Source organism: Megascapheus bottae, chromosome 38 (genome assembly GCF_031878675.1).
Source record: "Megascapheus bottae isolate mThoBot1 chromosome 38, mThoBot2.hap1, whole genome shotgun sequence".
In the NCBI taxonomy this organism is placed as follows: domain Eukaryota; kingdom Metazoa; phylum Chordata; class Mammalia; order Rodentia; family Geomyidae; genus Megascapheus; species Megascapheus bottae.
In genome coordinates this window covers 2,818,106-2,834,337 of record NC_143546.1, presented here as the reverse complement: position 1 = coordinate 2,834,337, position 16,232 = coordinate 2,818,106, and the positions used below count along the sequence as shown (strand labels likewise).

Sequence of the window (16,232 nt, the reverse complement as noted above, 5' to 3'; positions counted from 1 at the left end):
CAGCGGTGGAAGTGTTACAGTTCCTGTCACACACTGAATTTGTGGGGCTGTAGGCTTCATGCCTAAGCCTTCTCGGCGAGGTTTATCTGTCTGTCTTACTGGAGCCTTACGCCCAGACTTGTGGCAGGCCAATGCTTGGTTTAAGAAGCAGAGACCCAAGGTCACAGCCATGTTGCTTTTCAGTGCTAGAGCCCCCTGGGGAGGGGGGTTTGGAGCTCTGGACAAGGAATGCACAGGCCAGAGCTGGGGAGGGTGGCTGTTGTCCTGAGACGGAAGATTCACTCACTTCCAAGGGTCTGTCTGTGTGTGAATGTGAATGAACCATGAGGTCGTTGTCGGCTAGTCTTGGAAAGCTTTTTCTGCACCTCACCTTGGGTTGAACGCAGTCAGGGAAGGGAGGCTGGCATGCAAATCCCATCCCCCCTCTGCTCTTTCATTTGAAAGGGTTTTGTCTGAGGGCTGCGGCCCACGTGAACAAAATCCACAAGTGGGCTCTATTCTGCTCGTTTTTCTACTGTCGTTATTCCTGATTCTATGTGGGCGTCGGGACAATGAACTATTGAAGTCCAAATTCCGCTCCTTGTTAGCTGCATTATCTGTTACCAAGCTGTCTTCACTCTTACGTCCCTTATCAGCAAAGCAGCGGAGTGTGTGCGTGTAGCGAGGGTCCCGTGTTAGTATGAGTTACAGGCAGAGAGAGAAAAAAAACCCCAAACACCCCACATCTTTGGCCATACCAGTTGTGTTCACATTGACTTATAAATCCATGCCTTCAACAAATCGTTCTTAGGCCACTGTGGCAGCCCGGATGTGTGCGTTTCACTGTGCACATTGAGTCTGGCTCAAATGTTTACTGGTTCAGTCACCTTAAACGAATTACACATCCTTTGTCATTCCCTAAACCTGCATCTGGTAAGGAATGTGCCAGTAGGCTTTGGAATTAATTGGGGTTATAAGCCTTGTGTCAGGGGGTCCTAGCTGCTTCGGAACCTGAGTCTGAGACCCCTCCCCCCTCCCTTCTCTACCAAGGAACCGTGTCCTGGACCTCTTGTCCCAGCTAGCAGAGGCAGAGATGGAATGGACCTCTCCTGCAGGCCGGCCAGGGCAGAAAAGCCTGCTGGACTCCATCTCAGTGGAGGGAGTTGCGCGGGTGGTGGCAGTAGGAAGCATGGGGAGGGCACGGCTCTGCATGCTAGCTCTCCACCATTCCTGCCTCGCTGCCGTCCTTCAGGGGACGAGCTTAGGTTTCCGCTTCATCCCAAGCCCTGGTGGAAAATACACGCCTCCCTCTGTACATGGGGGGCCCTGCATGGGCCAAATCCACACCAGTGTTAACCCCATCTTCATGGCTGGGGTGGGTAGGGCCAGCCCCGCCCCCGAGCCCTGACACAGCTCCCAGAGACACAGTGAACGCTTCCCTCGATCAAACTCTGTCCGTTCTGGGGACTGTGGCAGGGGCGGGGGGGGGGACCCCGATGGCGGTGCTCTGCCTGAGGAACGTATTTCCAGAAGGCAGCATCGCATCCCCAGTATCGAATGACACCAGTCAGGTAGATGGCCCATCCCGCAGAGAACTAAGCAAAGGCCAGACTCTGCCATGGTAGCTGGGGCCTGAACGTGTAGACAAGCACAGATTTGTCTCCTCTGACGGCGGAACCGCTGTCTATGTGCAGCCGGGCTTCCGCACAGCTGATCGGTAACACAGTCTTGCTTCATAGTCCAAATATCGGCCCCCTTGGCTCCTTCTAGGCTCTCATCCTTCAGCCCCCGGCCCCCGGCCCAGTCATCGGAGAAGTCACAGGAGTGAGACATCCGAGTTTGCATTGTGTTTTGATGTTCTGATTGATTGGGTGTTGAGTCCCGAGTCCAGCCCGGTATAGTACATCCATGTATTTAAAAACAACTTTGATCTACTTTTTTAGCTGGCCTTGGAAGAATCTGGGGCGTGCCTGACTCTGGAAAGGGAAATAACCCACCACCCCAAATTGGTGTTCAATGCTGTGCCCCCATGGCCTCTTTTATTATTATTATTATTATTGCTCACTTCACAAATGAGTTGTCATTCAAAAAGCAGTTGATGACCACAATGTGTCTCCAAAGACACTAGTAAAGACCAGTTTTAGCAAACAGTTCCTCTGAAGACAATTTTAATAAAAAAAAAATACCTTCACATATTTGGTTTTGGTAGTGAGCCAAAAATTGGATTCCCTTAGGACAAGAGAAGCCTGGAGGGGTACCAGCCTACCCCTCAAATGTGGCGGCTGCTCTCCATTCTTCTAGAAAATAGACTTGTCTTTGGCCAATTTTACCCAGCTCTGATGACCAAATGCTCTATCGGTTGCACCCCGTAAGCTGTTCAAGCTGTCCAGGAACCATTCAGCAGGCCTAATGCGTACACGGCGCTTGCTGGGTGTGATGCTCACGGAACTTGCAACCCTCTGGCTTCAGTCCCCAGGTGCTGGGATTGCGGTGCTCCTCCAGGCCTGTTTCCAACACCCATTCATTCTGCTCTTCTCCCACCTTGCTTTGAGACCTTTGCCTGTGTAATTACGTTTATAACTAGTGACAGTTTCATTTCTGCCTTTCCAATCCTGTCTTTTTGTTGATTTTTCTTCCAATTTATTTCAGCGTGTTTACTGACACCTCCTCTGGATGGTGTTTAGAAAGGGATGATAATGAGCATTCATTCAGCTGCGATCATTCAGGAGAATCTTTCAATATTTCACTGTTCCCTTGACACCACCATAAATGATTTGCAAACATCACATTTCAGACTAATAGTTGCCTTTTATTCTCAGTTTGCTGAAGTCTTTTTTTTTTCTAAATAGTCATGTGTGGGTGCTGTATTCTCTAGCTACTTTCACTGTATTGACTGAGACAATCACGAGGTTTTCTCTTCTATTTTGTTAATGGGGTGAACCACATTGATCTTTTCTCTAATGTGAACACAAAATTGCATTCTTGGAACTAACCCAAATGACTTAAGCAATATCCTTTGTACAGATTGCTGAGCGTAAATTGATGAGACTTGACTTTCAAAAAATGGTGTCTATGTTCATAAATGCCTGAGATGTTGTGCCTACTGGGGCTAGAATCAAGACTTTGTCTTCTCACGTGGCTTTTCTGCTAACAGCGCTCTGTCCTTTGAATCACACCTTCACTTCCAGCTTTTTGGTGGATAATTAGAGAAAAGGGCCTCACAGACTTTTCTGCCCAAGCTGGCTTGAAACTGCAGTCCTTAGATCACAGCCTCCTGAGTAGCTAGGATTATAGCACGTTGTGATGTTCTTAAGAATCTTACTTTATTTGCTTTCAGATGTACCAGCAAATCTTTCTTAATGATATTTTCTGTTTTAATTGTCTAGTTATCCTGAGTACAACTTTTTGTGGTTGGAAGATTTGTATAAAATTAATGCTATTTCTTCTTAAAAACTTGGTGGGATTCTTAAAAAGGTTTCTCTGCAGAGAGGTTTAATGAATTCATTTTTTTTTCAAATGAACACAAGTGATTCCAAGTTTTCACTCCTCACAGTAATTTTAAGATGCATTTTCTAGAAGTTTGATCAGCACATCTAATTTTCAGTTTGCTAGCATAAAATTATTCATAGTAGTATAATGACGTATCTTTTTAATGCCTGTGAAATGTGTACTGATGTGTCTTCATTACTTATTGCTCACTCTTTCTTACCTGCTCTTCCAGGGAATTTATCAATTTTACTAATTTGGTTAAATTTGAGTTTGATTCTATTTTGTCATATAATATTTTATCGTTTTCTATCATTTTTGTACTTCCTTGTTTGGGGGGGCATTTAGAAAACTGGAGGACTTCATTTTGTTCAGTGCTAATTTCACACTAGCTAGACAAGTGATCTACCATTTGAGCCATGACCCCCCTCTTTTGCTTTGGTTTTTCTGTCTGGGTCTCTCGCTTTTGCCAGGGTTGACCTCAAACTGTGATCCTCCAATCTGTGCCTCCCATGTAGCTAGGATTACAGGCATGTGCCACTGTGCCCAGACTTGTCCTGGCTTCTAGATGGATTTTCAACAAATACATAAAACTCGAAGGTTTATTTTCTCTATGGCCTTTACTTCTTGGACCGTAAGTTTTTATATGTAATATTTTCTTATTCAGTTTAAAAATAATTTCTAATTTCACTTGTGAGGCTTCCTTTTTGATACCAGGAGTATTTTAGATGTATATTTATTGATTTCTAAATATTGAAGGACTCTGTAGTCTTTGTTTTTGCATTTATTTCTAGCCCAATTGCAGAATTATGAGCAGAATAGGTATTGAATCTGACTTCAGTTTTTGAAACTCATTGAGATTTCTTTCTGGCCCAATTTATGGTGAACTTACATTAAGTGGCCATGACCGCAATGTCAAATGATGTATTATTCAAACCTTAAAAAAAAATAACACTGGGGGCCGGGAGTTTGGCCTAGTGGTAGAGTGCTCGCCTAGCATGCATGAAGACCTGGGTTCGATTCCTCGGTACCCCACATACATAGCAAAAAGCCAGAAGTGGTGCTGAGGCTCAAGTGGTAGAGCTCTAGCCTTGAGAAAGTCCAAGGACAGTGCTCAGGCCCTGAGTTCAAGCCCAGGACTGGCAAAAAAAAAATAACAACAGGAAAATTATAAATTTGTATAACTGTGAATTTTACTGCTTTCCAGATTTTTTTCTCTGCTTTTAAGAAAAATGAAACAGGGGTACTAGATATCTTCACACTTAAAACTATTAGATGCTCTTGGTTATATCCTGTTTGATCAAGTTTATCTCTTTACTTCAGTGAGGCTTGCTATTATGTTCAACATCTCCCAGGGCTCTGACAGCATCTCACAGGCCCATGAAGCCTGGTCTATTTTCCTGTCACTTTTTCTCTCTTCCTCAAGTGTACCTCCTGTGTTATATCCATTTGGCTAAGTCTGTGCTGGGAATTTTTTTAAATTATGTACTCGGTAATTTCTACTTTTTAAATTTCATTTCTCTGCCAAAGATTTTCTTTCTTGAAACCATGTTTGGGGTTATTTCCCTGGAAGCAGTTCTTGTAGCTGCATGAAGACTCTTGAAATAGCAGCGTTTCAGGCTTCTTCCTCGTTGGCTCTTTTTCTAGAATCTTCAGAAGCCAGGCAATTATGTCTGGGAAGTTAGGTTGGATTGGAAACCTTACAGTTTTACTGGATGAGTGGTGCTTCTTTTGTTTGAGCTGTTTATTTTCTGGGCTTGTGTTGCAACTTTTACTTCGTGGGCACTGGCTTTAACCGATCTGGGAGTCCCTGGAAAGTGCTAACAGCCCCAGAGCTGGGTTCTGAAAACCAGAGGCTCCATGTTGAGAGAGCGACACCTGCCCCCAGCCTTGACAGCAGTCCAGGACTCAGCACAGCGATTGCTGACAGCAGCCGTGGCTGGAGTTAGGACTGGCATGCCCCGGGTACTGAGATCCTTAGTTCCTCGCAGTGCCGGTGTTACAGCTCTCTGGTCCCGGGAAGTGGGACCTTGGCTCTTAGGGCTCGGCAGCGCTCTTGAACTTCTCGTAAACATCTCGTGATGACCCACAGTCTCATCTTTGACTGTTCTGTGTCTGCCTGCACCATCCTTGTCATCTCAAGTGCCTCTCCTAACACCAGGAAGGAGCGCGAGAGGCTGAGCACGCCAGGCTGGCTGGACAGCCAGGCGAGGGCCTCGTGGATGCAGTGTGCTCGCAGCCCTCCCAGTACAGCTGCAGTTCCACCAACCCCAGGCTTTCTGCTGAGTCCCGGGGACGTGAGCCCCTGGCGGTGAGAGAGTACTGCAGCCCCATCTTACAACCCTAGTTTTCCAGGGATGGTCTGGAGAACCAGGGGTCAGCCGAGTGCTCCTCCAGGTTATTTACCGAGCCTTCAACATAGCCGGCTGCCTTAGGGGCAATCCGTCAAGAGAGGGGCTGCCTGGGTTGGCAAGGAAATGGTCTGCCAGCTGTTGCCTAGAAAGCCACACCAGCTTCCCCCCCTTGCAGTAAAGGTGCTTACAGCAAAGACCTATTGCCAACATGCACATTGTTTAGTACTCATCAAAATATCCTTGGGGAGAGTCGGTTTGTCCTGTCTGTTTCAGATTTTGTTTCCTGTCCAGGATGAATAACTGTTTTGTTTTGTTTTGTTTTCCCCAATCTGGGGTTTATCTAACAAACCCACTTGGGAAGTTCCTTCCAGGGGTGCAGACAGGGAGGTGATTCCGTGGTATTGGGTCAGAATCCAGACTGGCCAGCTACTCCACTTGACGTAAACCATCTGCCAGCGATCGACCCCATGTCTGACGTGAGGATATGAGTTAGCTGAGCGTGCCTCCCCTCCCCCGAGCGTCCAGGCTCCCAGCGGGCCCTCCAGCAGACACCAGCACCAAATGCAAGTCCCTTCAGTGAATGCGTGTGGTCTCCACCCTTGTTTCCAACAAGGCCCCACCTGGTGCTCATCAGGGAACCAATCAGAAGCAGCTTAGAAACCAGGGGAAGATGGGAAGATGGGAGGAGCTGGCCACGGCATTCAGGACTTGCTTACAGAACCAGGGATGAGCTGGGGGCAGAAACGTACCACTCATTACTTGAGCCCACTATGGGGAAGGACTGGCTGGGGAACCTGCCGTGCTGTGGGGATCCCTGGGGCTGCCCCAGGCCCCCTGTGTGACCCAGGAAGGCCCAGACCTCAGTGCACTTTTCTCACCTGGCCTTGGTTTTCACAGGTGAGTGGCAGAGTCAGAACATGAGCCGTGTCTGCTTGGCTGAGGGCAGGTGGGGCGTGATGTGTGAGAGACAGTACTGAACTGTGCTCTCCAGCTGAGGTTCTAAGACCTTTCTGGGCTCTGTGCAAATAGTTGTGGATCTTTCTGAGTCACTCAAGAAAGCAAATTGAAAGAGAAATGAGCCACACTGCTGTTGCTTAAAAAAAAAAAAAGTAACCATAAATCTCAGTTTATTTAAGGAGGGGAAAACAAAGAAGCCATTAGCACATTTGAGGGTCTTGATCTCTGTTGAGATTTCACTAGCCTCCCTCCCACAATAACTTATCCTGAGCCATCAGAGGGGAACACTCAAGGCCCCGACAACACCGCCCTGGAGAAAGAGAAATGGGCCTTGTTTGGATGCAGATAGCCAGCAGGAAAGAGGCTGAATCTGTTTTCTCCAGCCTTTGTGGCAGGGAAGCAAGAGGTAATGAAGTGACCAGGGCCCGGCTTCTGAAGGCCACACTCTCCCCTCCTCTTCCCCCTCCCTGGAGCTCACTGCTGGACCGCAATCAGTCTGGCCTTTTAGAGCGATTGACCAGGCAGCCCGAGAACCACTGCTCAAATTCCATCTCCTCTCAAATCCATTTTCCCTGCCTCAGAGAAAGCCAATTGGATTTCTCAATTATCAAATTGTACAGTCGGGAGCTGATGTCCTTCTAAGAAGTAATACAGTGTAAGTTTCTTTCCCGTGGAAATGTCACACTGGGTCCTTGGGGGGGGGAGTAAATGGAGAATTTAAATACTCCTTTTGCTCTCTGTGGACCATTAAGAGAGATGCAAAGGTGAAATGTATTTTGATCCGGAATCTTCGGTTCTTGGAGTTGCTGGTGAGGTGTTACTTCAAGCACACACTGTCTGTTTCTCTTCCTATTTCTCCACCTGGCTTAAAAAGGATGTAGAAAGGCAGAGACAATTTCTCTTTAACACATTTGTCAATGTTGACAATGAATTAGCACCTTGAAGGCAAATCAAGCAGTATTTATACACTTTACAAGTACCATGTAGCTTAAAAAATGTTTGCTTAGAGGTAGCTTTGTTTATCTTTTGGTGAGCTGATCCGTCTTTCGGTGAGAGTGGTGTATTGCAGTCTCCCACTATGACAGTGTTTGAGTCTATCTTGTCCTGTAACTCTAAGAATGTTTGCTTACCATGCTTAGGTGCTCCCACATTGGGGGAGTAAATGTTTATAACTGTCATATTCTGGTCATGAATTGACCCCTTTATTGATGCTGGGAAGTGGAGAAAACTAGAGTGAATCATGTTGAGTGAGATAAGTCAAGACTGAAGGAACAAAAGGCGCATGGTCTCCTTGGTATGCGATTATTAGATCCAAGCAGTACAAGAGCGAGGACTCAATATTCAGGTACCCAAGGTTATGGACATGGTCTTGGAGATATAAACATAACTATATAGACATAAAAATCTATGATGGGATATATACTCTATAGGCATAATGTTATATAGATTGACATGTATCTATGGCATACAAACCCTCAGCTTAATTGTAATTATGTTCTAGCATCTATGTGTCAGTGATTGCATATAGAGATTCCCTCCTTGACTACTTGGTTGTTAAACATGACATTTGAAATATGACGTAAAAAATCAGTGCTAAAAAATCTTTAAAAAATGATTGCTAAAAAATAATACCCACATTCATTTTTTTCCTTGCCAGTCCTGGGGCTTGAACTCAGGACCTAAGAACTGTTCTTGGGCTTTCTCAAGGATCGTGTTCTACCACTTGAGCCACAGCACCACTTCTGGCTTTTCCTCTGTAGGTGGTTCTGAGAAAGTGAACCCAGGTCCTCATGCATGGTGGGCAAGCTCTCTACCACTAGACCAAACTCCCGGTCCCCCTCCATACATTCTTTTTATAGAAAATAATTCAACATGTGATATAATGCCAAACTTCAGTTTGATCCCCCCCTGTCCTCGTGCATGCCTGCTGCTCTACCCCCAGACCACAGCTTTTTAGAGTGGGGTGTCCTTGTAGAATTTTCTGAGCTTCTGCACATAGACCTCCATCCTACGTTGTTTCCCTGTGTGTGTGTGTGTGTGTGTGTGTGGTTTATACATACTCATCTAGATTTCATGCTTCTTGCTATTTACATATAACAGTGCATCTTAGGTCTTGGCTCATGTTGGCTCTTTCTGTTTAATTCCTGTTTTATTTTCTGTAACAGAGGAGTACTAAGTCTTTAGGTCTATACCCCCCAGTAAAGAGCAAGTAAAGGTTGTCTGTTTTCCTTTCTTCTTTGCTAGCCCCATTCTCGCTCTTACCATGGGCGCCGGGCGCGTGTCTGTGGTCTTTGTGGCATTGGTCTAGCATGAAGTGTTTGCCACCATCCTGTCAGCGAGTAGGAGAGCGGCAGAGTGTGCCTGCGCAGTGGGTCTTCTGCCTGCTGGTGTGAAGGAGGAAAACAAGTTAAACCAGCAGCCATGGTTGGGGGGAATCTACCTCTGGGATGGCTTATGCCTTCTTCAAACAATAGAAAGGACCAGCAAACCACGGGAAACAGTTGTCATTTTCATTTTGGTTTCTTTGTGTTTTTGATTAGAAAGCAGCCGAAATCTCCTGTGGAGATGAGTAAACCAGACTCTTTAATTAAGAAGAATGTGCTAGGCATGCATGCAGAGACCCCGTTCCTTCTAGACACAAGTAGGGCTACATCCTGCACCCCGCCTGAGGAGCCTATCCTCCCCCCCCCACACGCCCCCCCACAATCCGCCCAGTTCCAGGAGCTGCAGGTCTTTCCCGTGGGCTTCAGAACAAACAGACGTGCATTTGTCTATCTTTGCAAGATTACTAGTTTTGTTTCTTGGGAAGTTTTCTATAAACACGATCTGTTTCCATAGGAGCTATTTGTGCATTATGGAAATGTATAAAAAGAAAGTAACACAATATAGTTTTATCCCCAAACGGCTTCATCCAGTGGTGATTAGCATTTTGCATTTTCCAGACAGCAGAGGATCAGTCTCGTTCTTCAAATATCACCTTCTATAAACAGCTCGCTGATCTTTCTTTTTTCTTTTTGAGAACTCGCCTTCTCATGAAACAGCATGGTCTTGATATTTGTGCTACAGTGCCAAGAGATGTGATTTGTCTTGGATATCACATGGAGACATGGTACCTTTAATCACTCATTCATTCACGCATTCATTTATTCAGTCTTTCCTTTGCTTCTCTTCTCAGTTCTTTGCTTTATGGCTGGCTTGGTACCTGCCAGGCAGCGTAACCAACGTGGGTACCAGCAGTGAGCAGAATGGGCAGTGTGAGGCCTTTAGGAAATTATGTCTAGTAGGAAAAATAAGGCATGATGAATTTTGTATACCCAACTAGGAGACGTCACCACGTCGGTGGAAGTAGAGACTCTGGGGAAATCATAGATGAGGTATTTAAGCCAAGGAGGAATGGATTCGTAAAAGCCAGAAATAGAACATCCCAGCCATCCTGCACAAATGGCTGTGTTTCCTCGCGGGGAGTGGAGACGGATGAGCCCGGGTGCAGCCTTTGAATGCTCCATAACCCGCAATTAAATCAACATCCTCAAGTCACCTAATTCAATTCAGATGTAGACATGACTCAAGTAAGACTCTTATCTATAATCCTAGCTACTCAGGAGGCTAAGATATGAGAATTTTGATTGGAAGCCAGCCCGTGAAGGAAAGTCGGTTACAATCTTAGCGATGATTAACCAGCGAAAAGCCAGAAGTAGATCTGTGGCTCAAGAGGTAGAGTGCCAGCACTGAGCCAAAAAAAATGAGAGTGCTGGGCCCTGATTTCAAGCCCCAGTACCAACACACACCCCCCAGCAGAAGTAGGAGCAGATCGCCTTCTGTTTCTTTTGAAATATGCCCGGGGACTGTATGAGACAGTGACAGATTGTTGTGGGATGGAAGATGCTGGCCGTGGAGAGAACAATCCACTGTCTAGATGTGGCTGGAGTTCAGAAAGGATGACCCGGAAGTAAAAACATCTCTTAAGAATACTGAAGTACACTGAGAAGATGTTTAGTCCGAGGGCCCGAGGAGAAGCGTAGAGACGCGCCATTAGCTCCCTGGCTGGAGCAGGTTGAGACTCCTCGGACACTTGTCACTCAGGCCTGGGACCGAGTCCACAGAGTGGTAATCATCATGAAGCAAAATCACCACGAGAACAGACAGCGGCTTTCTCCCAGCTCTTCCCTCCAGGAAGCAGACCCAGGGTCTGAAGCCTGCGGAGACCCTGCGCCCCTCAAGGCATGGGGGGCCTGGGGAAGGCTCCACCATGTCTGCAGGCGGCCTGTGGAGAGGCAGCGCCAGCGTAGAGCATCGTGGTAGACAAGCCAGGGTTCTCACCATAGCTCCAGTGCCTGTCTGGAGAGGGTCATGAAGCAAAGAACTTTCCAGAATGGGCTATCCACCCCCTGGCTGATGTGTAGGGAAGGTGGCCATTGGTGGGTGTGGCTGCGTCCATCCAGTGTGGGGAGCAGAGAATGAGAGCCCAGCCCACAGGGGTTGCTCCTCCTCTCCTGTGGTCTCCTCCCTGGGCTAGGAAGAGACGTGACCTGTGGGAAGGAAGCCAGGGCTCTCACCTTGGTTTCCATCAAACCACCTCAGGAGAAGGAAGGGCCAGTCCCTGAGCCCTTTGCCCGTCCCACGGGCCATCTCCCCGTGTGGGGTCCCTGAGAGACCCAGGTTTCCCGGCGTCAAGACGGAGGTGAAGGGGCTGGCATAGGAACCAAGGCACGGGTAGAACCCCTCGGGATTTAAAAATGAGCTCAGTTCCTCGGTGGCAGCCGTGGGGAGCGTTGGAAGTAGGGGAACGTGTGCATTTCACCAGAGGAAGTTCTGGCAAGCGAAGACCCAGATTCCCTGAGCTTTCTCCAAATGGTGAACCAGGGGCAAATCACACGGCGCAGGGCCGTGTCTGCTGACGACACCCACGCCAGGGGAAGGGAGAGGTGGACATTTGTGCTTCCAGAGGCACATTTAGAATTCTCCAGCACTCCTTGTCGAATCTGTTAAAGCAGTTTACAAAACTGTGTTGCATTTCCCCCCGAACAGGTGATTACACCGATATTTATCCTAATCTGTGTGGACTTGTTTGGGGTGATTATTTGTAGTTACTTATCTATGTTTTTCCTTTCTGAAGGGACAATAAATCTAAACATAGTTCTTATAATAAATATGATTTTTTAAAAACAATATTTTTCTCCACTGCAAAAACTGTGAATCTGCAATTTAAAAAATTGTTTGTGGTTCCAAACCGTTCATTAGGTACTGTTACTCCTTTTACGCAATCACAGACTTGGGTCTCCTGGCTAATTAAATATACCACACCTAAAATGCAGCAAAAGGTATATCATTGAATTAACTAGATAGTAAGATGGTATCTAAATAAGTCATTCTAAAAAGGACTTATAAGGACCCGTGTATGTGATTTTATTCTCATATTTTATTATTGCCATCTTTAAGTAGCTGTTTATGTTTTAATTCCACATGTCAGTTGGTGAGTACAACACATCTTGATCAGGGTCGTGTGGCTCGGCCATTCAGAGCCACTGCAGGCAACTACGGCCTCCGTTTACAGATGAGGAAACTGAGCCTGGAAGAGGGAGGAGACAGAGCCGGGACCCACCTGCCAGCCTGTCCTGTAGAGAAAGCTGTGTTTGGGCAGAGCTGGGATTCAAGCATTTGTATGCTCCTCTCTGTGGAGTGGCAATCTTCTAACTCTGTGCCTGGTGTGGGGGGAATTATTCTTTTCCACACACAGCAACGGCTCATTGTGTTCCCTGTGGAATTTTGAAATGCAGCGTGTGTACTCTCTGGCAGTCTCTCTTTCTGTGCACTTTACCCTTTTCTGCTGTTCTTTTGAAAACAGTCACTATATTTGTGGTAAATTATAAATATTGATCTGTTTTCTGTCTTGCTTTCATACAAGAGCTCGAACACTGGGCTGCATAACGCTAATAATAAAGCAGCAAATGGGCAAGGTAGACTGTTTCCTTGGTTGTGCCTGAGGTAGTAACTTACTCCTCTATAGATGTAATAGAACAATGTAAGATCGGTGGATTTTTTTCTTAAATGCCCTTGTTTAAATACAACTGGATTTTTCCAAAATCCCTGGGGAAGACTCCTTTCGCCAGTGGGACAATAGCACTGAAAGGGGCTGGTGAGTTCAGAACTGAGCTCTTGGGGGGCACACTAGTAGCTCACGCCTGTAACCTTAACCTCTCGGGAGGAGAGATCTGACATCCTAGTTTGAGTCAACCCAGATAGTAAATGCTGTTAGAATCTTACCAGTTACCAAACAAAAACTCAGAAATGAAGCTGTGGCTCAATTGATAAAAGTACCATCCTTGGTGACCCAAAGCAAAAAGAGCCAAGTGAGAGGGGGACAGGCCCTGAGTTCAATACCCAGTCTCGCCCCCCCCCCCCACACATGCACACACACACACACACCAGTGAGTTCTGTAGACATGTAGCAGATTTGTGCCCAGCTATCCAGGGAGTCTTTTCTGGGCTATAAAATAGCTAATGAGCATTTGCTCCTTTCCTCTCCAGATCTGAAGAGTGCTCCAGCTTCCTTTGGCTGTCACGGTTGCATCTGGCCATCTGCTGCCTTTCCTGGTAGCCACATTCGAATCCTCAACTTCTGCCTTCCTGGGCTGGCCGCCTCGCTCCTCCTGCTGTCCTGAGCCTGGCATGGCTCCCACCAGAAGGTAAGCTCCGTAAGCGCCGCCTCCTACAAGCCTGGCCACCAGGAGCAAAGGTTCCCATCTAGTCATCAGTGTCTTAGAAACCAGAGACTCAGCAAGGCTTGCTCACCTGAACCAGTCACAGCGTGTGAGGGGCGGGGGGGGGGGGGGCGCATGTATCCTGCCCGTGTGGGGATATTGAGTTCTTGAGTGTGTGGATAGCTTGTAAGCGTTGACTTTCCAGGGGTTTGTCTCCGATTTCCTCTGCTCCTGAGGGTGAAGAATTTCCCTGCTCCTGACCTGGTTCTTGTCTCTAGCAAAGGCTCATAGCCAATGCTGCTGGACCTGCCTCTAAGTTCTAGATTAATCTGGCTAATGGGTATATGATACCTTAAGCTTTTTTTTTTGTAATTAGTAAAAGGGTTACATGATATTCACCAGATAGAAGGTGCATTAATTCACATACATTGATACCCTTTCACATGTCTTGGTACCCGTTTCCCTCCCCCCCATACCCCCCACCCGTCTTGGTTTTCCCCCCTTCCCTATCAAATTTCGAATATCCAAATACAAATAAATTCAATATATCAGATAACAAAGTGAGATACTATACCAATATGAGATAACCAAGGGACAGCAAAGGAGATGAGAGACAACATAGTACATTAAGGACAACAATCATTCATTATATGGCTTTTGTTTCACTATCCTGGAGGTCCTTTCAATTAGCTTCACATTATATGGCCTTATGTATCAAGAGTTTGCTCTACTGTAAATCTCTGCTAGTAGAGCCCAAGGTTTCTACTGATTATGACGAATGAGGGAAACCATTGAGCCTAAGTTCCTTTGAGTCTGGCTTACTTCGCTTAATATGATTTTTTCTAAGTCTTTCCATTTCCTAACAAATGGGGCGATGTCATTCTTTCTGACAGCAGCATAGAATTCCATTGTGTACAAATACCACAACTTGTTGATCTACTCATCAACTGAGGGACATCTGGGTTGGTTCCATATCTTTGCTATGGTAAATAGTGCTGCAATGAACATGGTTGTGCTAGTGGGTTTAGTATGTCCTTGTTTCTGGGTGGTTGGGTAAATGCCAAGTAGTGGAATTGCTGGGTCATAAGGGAGTTCTATGTTTAGCCTTTTGAGGCACTGCCACACTGCTTTCCATAGTGGTTGAATGAGTTTGCACTTCCACCAACAGTGTAGTAGTGATCCCTCCTGGCCACATCCCCTCCAGCATCTGTTGTCATTCGTTTTCCTGATCCTGGCCATTCTAGCTGGAGTGAGGTGGAATCTTAGAGTTGTTTTGATTTGCATGATACCTTAAGCTTTTAAACTGAAACATGGGCAAAACAAGGCGCCCGTCCATCCTGTTCTGTCTCAGGTCTTAATGCTCGACGTCACTTGGCATTTTAGCGGGCATAGATTGTCTGTGTGTATTAAGTTGCTGTGAATTGGGGCTTGATGTTTACATCTATTCACAAAATGTACTTGGAGTAGCCTCCCCACGACTCATCCTTCCTTCCCTCCTCCCTCCCTCCTTCCCTTCCTCCTTTCCTCTCTCATTTTGTCCTCCTCTGCTTCTCCTTTTTTCTCTTCTAGCCTTGTGTTAGAGATAAGCGTCTCAGATGCTAGGCTGGCTTGAAACCACGATCCTCAGATCCCAGCCTCCCGCGTTGCTGGGATGCAGGTGTGTTCACCTGTCAGCGTTCTTTGCGACAGTGGCTTCTCTCCTGCAGAGACGTTGCCCGCAGTGGTCGATGTGCCTCGTACCCTGTGTGTCCCCACTGCTCCTCCTGCAGGCTTCTCTGTGAGACTGGCCTCAGGGGAGTGGACTCTCTTCTGCACCTCCTCAGAGCAGCCTGGAGTTTTCCCTCTCCACTCATGTTACAACTGCAGCTATTAAAAATACCATGCTACTGGGCTTTGTCCAGTCACGATATAGTAATGGCCCAGGAAATCACGGTGGCCAGAACCCCTCCATCCAGCCAAGCTGGCCGTTCCATGCTCCTTTCCACCCCAGGAGGGAGCTGCACACCCCACTGTCCCTCGCTGGGAGTGTGGGTGTGTAACCCGGAGCTCAGCCCTTCCTCTGCCCCCCCCCCACCCCAGACACATGACCAGGAACAAAAGAGGCAGGCAGCGCAAAGATTATTCTCTTAAGATGAATGTTGCATTTTAAATGAACTTCCTTGGGCATTTAAACAGTCCTGTTTATTCTACATGCAACAGTACTGTCATTATATATAGTGCAAATGCTTCTAGATGTTAATGTAATGTTGGCCCAAGGAACCCTTCACATTTGTGATGAATCAACCAAGAGGTGACCTCACGTTAGTGAAAATTTACTGCCCAGTTCTCTGTGGCAGTTTATTTTAGGGAGAGAGCAATCTTTCATTGTTGGAAAGAACATGCATTGCCTTTCAGAGCTAAAAGACCCAAGATTGAACCTTTCTAAGTGAATGGCTGAAAGTAAATTATTCACTATTTCTGAACCAACTATATACAGCTTTTTCTATTTGAGCTTGAACTCAGGGCCTGCGTCTGTCTTTGAGCAAAAATGTTTTGCTTAAGGCTAGCGGTCTAGTGTCTGAGCCATCGTTCTCTGTCTGGCTTTTGGGATGGTTAATTGGAGATAAAAGTTGCATAGAATTTTCTGTCTGGGCTGTTTTTTTAGATGTGATCCTCAGATCTTGGCCTCCTGAGTAGCTAAAAAAAAAATTACAAGTAAGTACGTGAACGCTAGCTAGCCTAGGCTAGCTTTGAGCTTAATATTCTCCTGTCCCAG

General features: G+C 46.5%; 1 long non-coding RNA gene across 2 annotated transcripts in view; it reads left to right on the top strand.

Annotated features, from left to right (window-relative positions):
* Positions 1-16,232, top strand: part of LOC150041827 (uncharacterized) — a 224,232-nt gene that overhangs the window by 190,717 nt on the left and 17,283 nt on the right. For both annotated transcript variants that reach the window (XR_016533704.1, XR_016533705.1), the window contains exon 4: positions 13,305-13,462. This is a non-coding gene — a long non-coding RNA (uncharacterized LOC150041827). The remainder of the gene's footprint in view (positions 1-13,304; positions 13,463-16,232) is intronic.